This window comes from Myotis brandtii, unplaced genomic scaffold (assembly GCF_000412655.1).
Source record: "Myotis brandtii unplaced genomic scaffold, ASM41265v1 scaffold199, whole genome shotgun sequence".
In the NCBI taxonomy this organism is placed as follows: domain Eukaryota; kingdom Metazoa; phylum Chordata; class Mammalia; order Chiroptera; family Vespertilionidae; genus Myotis; species Myotis brandtii.
Window position 1 is genome coordinate 2,293,880 of NW_005357414.1, and position 7,585 is coordinate 2,301,464.

The window sequence follows — 7,585 nt, forward strand, 5'->3', positions numbered from 1 at the left end:
GGCTTTGTAATACAGCTTGATATCTGGTATTGAGATCCCACATTACTTATTCTTTATTTGGCCTATCTAGTCTTTGTTTATTTTTTCTTTCTTGCCTTCTTTTCATTATTCAAGTATTTTATCACACCATATTTTCATCTATTACTTTTTAGTGATATATTCTTTTATTTTTTCCTTTTGTAAAATAAATATCTATACAAATAAAAGGGTAATATGCTCATTAGGGCAGACGTCTGTCTTCTGTATGTCCATCCAGACAAAGCCACAGTGGCTGCGAGGTCCGGGGCTCAGGGCAGCCTTGGGCTCATGGCAGCCGTGGGCTCAGGCAGCCGTAAGGCCTGGTGGCTGTGAGGCCCGGGGCTCAGGCCTCGCAGCCACCACTGCCAGCAGTGGCAGCAGCAGCAGGGTGATGGGGTGGCGCCTTCCCCTGATCAGCCCCGTCGCCTCCTGCAGAGGGAGGCCAGACTGCAACTTAGGCCCGCTCCCCTTGTACCTCCCCTGAGGGCTTCCGGACTGTGAGAGGGGGCAGGCCGGGCTGAGGGACACCCCCCACAGGCCTCTAGTTTTCAAATAAAAGTTAAATTATTTTTGCCAGCAGATTCACAGTACAAAAAATTTTGAAAGTGGATACTTCAGGCTGAAGGAAAATGCATGGTGGTATAATAGGTTACCCTAGAGATTATAATATGTACCAATGACTTATTTAGTCAGTCTTAGATTAGTATTTTTACCACTTCCTGAACATGTAATCACCATATAATAGTGTTACTATTTACTGACCTCTCAACTTTTGTGTGGTTGTTGTTAAATATTTTACTTCTATATATGTTTAAAACCCTATGTGAAGTAGTTTTTATGTCATATATTTTACCATGATAAAAACACTACAGGATATTATTATCATTGGTTTAAACAGTATTCTTTGTTCTCTCCTGCAGTTTTATGCTTCCATCTATGATCATTTTTCTTGTTTAATTTCTACATATTTGTGAACTTTCCAGTTTTCCTTCTGTTATTTCTAGATTTATCATATTATGGTTGATGTCACAAAATATATTAATTTTGTATCATTTGACATAGTTTTATGGCTTTATTTTTTAAATGCTATACCTAAATTAAAGGTGACTTATGGACTACCGCTACAGTATTATAGGAATCTCTATTTGTCTATTTATTTACATTTACCAGAGGGCTTTATATTGTTGTATGCTTTCATGTTCTCCAGGGGGTGGATAAACCCTGATTTGTAGTATTTGCTGAGCTATATGTTGTAAATACTCCCACCATAGACAATGTCAAGTAATATAGAATATGAAGTAGGGAAGAGATGTGCACAATCACCTTTAATAAAATAGTGTGAGTTTTGACTCTAACATGCCACTTGTTTCAATATACCACCGAGTTTCACCCTGCACACGTGTAGTTTAGGAATCTCCTAATGATTTGAGAGGAATTCATATGCAGATTTTGGAATTAATTTCTCTGTGATTCTCTTCTTTCTATACAGTGGGGCCTTGACTTACGAGTTTAATTCGTTCTGAGACCGAGCTCGTTAAGGAGCTCGTTAAGGAGCTCGTTAACTCAAATTACTCTATCAACTCAATGCAAAAAATCGGCCGAGAGACAGCTGGTATCTCAAAAAACTCGTTAGTCGGGGCACTCGTAAGTCAAGGCCCCACTGTAATTTTGCCCCTGAATTTTTAGCTACTTTGGTAGCCCTGAACTGTACTTCTGTCTCTTTGTCCCAGAAATTCTGACACTTTCTGCTTGGTGTTTATCATCCCCCCATTCCACAAATGGGAAAAATGTCCTCTGAGAAATACCTGTATAAATATGAACTTTACCTCATGTGCATGTCATCTTTCAAGGAAAGTAGTATATAAAGTCCTGCCTGTGTTGGTTGCTTGTCAATATCTGTAAGCGCATATATAAATTTTTATAATTATTTCCAGTGGAAGAGTTAGTCTGCTAAAAGCTACTCTCTTACAACTGGAATTGGAAGATTTCTTTTTTCTGTCCAGCCTTTGACTTGAATTGAAGATGTTGGTCTATTATATTTATTGTGGTTAATGATATATTTGGATGTTTCTACATTCCAACATCATATTTTGAGTTTTCTCATTGGCCTACTTCTCTTTTTTCTCTTTGTCTATTTCACTTCTTGCTTTCATTTGGATTTATTTTGTAAAATAGGTCTGTTTATCTCAATTACCCTTTCCTTTTCTATTTGAAAGTTATATGCTATAAATCTATTATTTTAGTGGTTAACCTAGAAATGTTAACATGCATATTTAATAAAATTATAAAAGTAAATCAATATGTTTGCCATTCTTTTAAACAATACAGTGACTATGTAGAACACTTTAACCCTGATCACTCTGTTCTGTGTTATATGGTCACTGCCCTACAAGTCCACGCTGAGTGGCTCTGAAAGACAGTGCGAAGGCAGTTTCTCTCAGTCACTGAACCTCAGTTGGGACATCTAGTTGTCAACTTGGTGTGGAAGTAGAAATGGCCTGATATATGTATACTAGTATGCTGGTCAGGGACTTGGAAAAAAACATAATTGGACAATTCCTGGCATAAGATCTAGGGAAAAGATATGTAGATGAACCTCTTGGATTGGGCAGAGTGTGAAGATAATTATGCCCTACATAAATGCCCACCTGAAGGTACCTAGTCCAGAGGAGATCTTTCGTGATCATGTGAGAAAAGTGACCAAGCCTGTGGATATCTCTTCTTAGACACCCCACTGCTTGCACAATTGACCCATGTGCAATAGAAGGGATTCAGCATGGACTCGGCAGCATAAGGCTTATTAAGGTTGATTCTGGCTACTATTCCTGCCAACAGCATAGGCCAGATCCTGTTAAGGCACCTTTACCTTGGAGGACCTGCTGGCTACCTGGTGGCAGGTTGATTACATCAGACTTTTCCCATTCTGAAAGGGCAGTGCTTTGTCTTCATAGGAATAGACACATATCCTGGTATAGATTTGTTTTTCCCGTTCTCAGCTATTCTGCCTAGTCACCATCATAGATTTAGAGGATGATTTATTTGCACCAGAACCAGCACACTGCAGTGACTAATTGTATGTGTCAACTTGGCTATGCCCAGATATTCAGTCAAACATTGTGTATATTTTTGTGAAAGTGTTTTTTGAATGAGATTAACATTTCAATTGGTGGAATTTGAGTAAAGCAGATTGCCCTCCATAACATGTGTAGGCCTCATGTAATCAGTGGAAGGCCTGAATAGAAAAAGAATGACTTGCCCAAACATAAAAGGAAAGACTGCCTTTGGACTTGGATTACAACTCTACCTTGGGTCTCCAGCCTGCCAGCCTGTCCTTCAGGTTTGGATGGCCCAGTGCACAAAATTTGTGCACAGGTGGGGTCCCTAGGCCTGGCTGTTGATCAGGGACGATTGGAGCCAGGTCAATCAGGGTCAGGCTGGAGAGGAGGCAGTGGTCAACAGGCTGGGCGCAAAAGGAATGGATGCCAGACACTAAAGCCACCACTGTTGGTGCCCCGCCACTAGGAGGTTCCCCACCTCCCAACCTCCTCCTTCTCTCGCTGCTGCACCACCACCACGGTGGGCGGGCAGTGGGCCGATTGGGACCTGCCATCTGTGGGGAGGGACAGGGCATGGAGGGTTAGCCACCAGCCCTGAGGAGGGAGCTGGCCCTCGGCTCCCCTGGGAAAGGGGCCATGTCCACCACCACCCACCCCTGGTTCCCTGTCCCAGCCCAGGGGCTGCAGGGAGTGACTGCGGGAGGTTGGCCAGCCTGGGGAGGTTGGCTGTGTGAGTGCACTGACCACCAGGGGGTAGCTCCTGCGTTGAACATCTGCCCCCTGATGGTCAGTGTGTATCATAGCAACTGGTTGTTCTGGTCGTTCCAGTCGCTTAGGCTTGTACATATTAGATCAGCGGTCGCCAACCTCTTTCGGACCTCACGGACCACCAGTGGTCCACAGACCACCGGTTGGCAACCGCTATATTAGATAGATAGATATAGATATACAGGGTGTCCCAAAAAGATGTATATACACATTAACAGAGGATAGCTCAATTTGGAAAATGAAATGTATCTTAATAAACACTGCCTTTATAATTATTCAAAGTGTGTGTATACATTTTTTGGACACTACATACACACATGTATACATAAACATACATATACATATACATATACATCCTATTTGCTTTGTTTCTCCAACAAACCCTGATTAATACATCCATGCCACATTGCCTCTGACCAGAAATACACTTTATAGCAAAGGAAGTAAAACAGTGGACTCACACCCATGGAATTGACTGTCTTATCATTACTTCATTAGCCAGAAATAGCTGTGTAGGGCTGTGATAGAATGTGTAGGGCTCAGCTGAAGACTCAGTTATGGCAGCATTTGGGAGACACCTTGTTAGGTTGAAGTGCTGTTCTATAGGACAGTTTATGCTTAAAACTAGCAGCCCATTGCCAGAATGTATAGGTATGAGAAACAAGGCCTGGATTTGGGAGTAGCCCTTCCTACTATACTATCTAATAATTAATGTTCTCTTCCTATATCTCCAAGCTTGGACTTGGTGTGCTTGCTCCAGGGTAAATGTTCATGTTTCCAATGAATTGGGAGCTGAGACATCACCTGGTCATTTAGGATACACCTTGCTGCTAAACCAATAAGCTGAGGAGGGATCAGGGCCTTGGTTAGAGTTACTGATCCCAGTTACGGGCGGGGGGAGGGGGGGTCAGGGGGAGAAACGGGGTTGCTAATATACAGTGGGAGAAAGGAGGAATATTTTTGAACCCAGGTGATTCACCAAGTTGTTACTATTCTCCTTTGTACAATTTATACTGGTCAAAGAGAAACGGAAGCAATCCAATAATATAGATAAGACCACTAAGAGCTCATATCTTATAGATGTAAAGAGTTTTTTTTAACCCACAAGTTTAAGAACCGTATCTAGCCTAGATGCTGGCAGAGGATAAGGGGAATATTGCAATGGGTGGTGGAAGAAGGCAGTTTTGATTATTACCTACACACACTATAAAAACAGAGCTTGTAGCAGCTATGTTTTATGTTACTTTTTTTAACCCTATTTTATCGCCACTACCTTTTGTGACAAACACTAGTGGTAACTATTGGTTTCAGGTGGAAATATGACGGAATTGAAATCACCCTGTGATCAAACAGTAGCTGGTGGGATTTAGCATGACCCTGTGCTCGTGAAACAAAATTTTCACCTACACAAAGGACAAGAGTGGACACTGAGGAGCATAAGGGGTGGACTTTTAGACATCTTTCACTTGCTCCTCTAGATCCACTCCTCTACTTTTTTTAACCCTGCTCTGATACCTGGAGGGTGACCTTTACAGATTCCATCAATAGGCTCCCTTGTCCGTTAGTTGGTTTCTAGTTAGGCAAGAGATAGGAGAGTGAAGTTAAGCTATTTATTGCCCACAGCTCCTCCTTTTTAGGGTCATCTAGAGCTGATTGTGTCCATCTACCAAAGGTCAAAATTCTTCTCAGAGTTACCCTTATACATGAATCATTTTGGGTTCTGGTAATCACTTCTGTCATTTCTTCCAGCCTCAGGGTTTTAACAACTCCAGGGTATGGTGCCACCCCCTGTTGTTTCGCTACATCCTGCCCATCATACCTTTTTAAACAATTCCTTTATTAAACCCTCCTTGAATTTTCCTATTTTGAATGTGCATCTGTTTCCTATTGGGATCCTAATATGTTCCTTCCCCTTGTTTCTTCCCTCTCTGTCTTGTCCCTTTCCTCCTCCAGTTTCCTTAATTGTAGGTTATTTAATAGCATTTCAACTATTATCGCTAAGCAGATGACACCCATTCAGGCTTAAATCTCAAAATCATATTTGACTCATAACCCTTTCCACTTCCACATCCACTGCCATCAAATCAGTTGCTGTTATCTCCATTCTATCTCTTGAATGTTTCTTTCATCCACTCCTCTCCAGTTTCATGGTATGGCAATGTAAGACATAGGCATTGGCCTCAGTCAGACCTGCATTTGAATTCTGTATCTGCCACTTACTTGGATTAAGTTCATTCTCTTATTCAATAAATAGTTATTGAGCATCAAATTTGTGCCAGTGACTATCCTGAAGATTCAGCAATGAACAAGACTAAGTACCTGCCTTCATGAACCTTACATTCCAGTAGGGGAGACATATTATAAATACATGAACAAAACAATAAATAATTTCAGATTGTGCCCTGTTGAAAACAAAATAGAGTAATGAGAAATAAGTGCCATGGAAGAAGGAAATTTTAGATAGAGACATAAGATGAATGTGGCTAGAGAAAAAAATGTTGGTCCTGGACCAAGTTCTGGGGCAAGTCAAGATTTAGAGGTTGGGAAATATACAGTAAGTCCTCATTTAATGAAGTCGATGGGTTCTTGGAAACTGACTTTAAGTGAAATGACATATAATGAAACCAACTTTACCCTAGGCCAGTGGTCGGCAAACTGCGACTCGGCAAACTGTGGCTCGCGAGCCACACGCGGCTCTTTGGCCCCTTGAGTGTGGCTCTTCCACAAAATACCGATTTCTGCACATGGGCCACGAAGTTTCAATCGCACGTGGTATTTTGTGGAAGAGCCACACTCAAGGGGCCAAAGAGCCGCATGTGGCTCGCGAGCCGCAGTTTGCCGACCACGGCCCTAGGCTAATTGATAAAAACAAGAGTTAAGTTCCCATGGCATATTTCTGGTCACAAAAACATTACCAAACTTCTAGCTAAAGACCCCAAACACTTCTAATGTTAAGCATTGAAATAAATATGAGCTATATGTACATTTGAGAAAAATGGATAAAAACAAGTAAGATTTTTTTTTTCAGTCTGCTGATTCCAGTTCAGGGTCACAGGTAGCCAGAGCCTAGATGGGAAGCTCAGGGTACAAGGCAGGACCCAACCCTGGACAAGACGCCCTTTCATCACAGGGCTACTCACATCCACACCCACACTCACTCAGACTGGGACAATATTGACATGCCAGTTTACCTAACATGCACATCTTTGGGAAGTGGGAGGAAACTGGAGTACCCAGAGGGAACCCACACAGACATGGGGACAACACGTACATTCCGCACATACAGTGTCCCCAGCTAGGAATCAATAATTTTTTCATATCCACATTATAAAGAAATGGCATTGAACAAAATGACATTATTCGAAGACATGCTGTAATAGCAAAAGTGTTTATTGCTCTTACTAAGTATCAGGTGTTGTCCTAAGTGCATTACATTCAGTAATTCATTCAATCCTTGCTAGAACCCTAGTAGGTATCATTTTGATTTTTAACATCACTTTACTAATGAGGAAACTGAGGCATCTATACTAATAATAGAAGAATATGCAAATTGTCTAAGACGCTGTCACAGTAACAGTAACAACCAAACAGCAGGCTGCTTGGGGCTACAAGCCTGGGGGTGGGGGGCGGCGGTTAGTGAGGGATGACCAAACGACTGAACAGCAGGCTGCATGGGGTGACCAGGCCGGCAGGGGGGTTAGTGAAGGACAACCAAATGACTAAACAGGCTGTGTGGGATGACC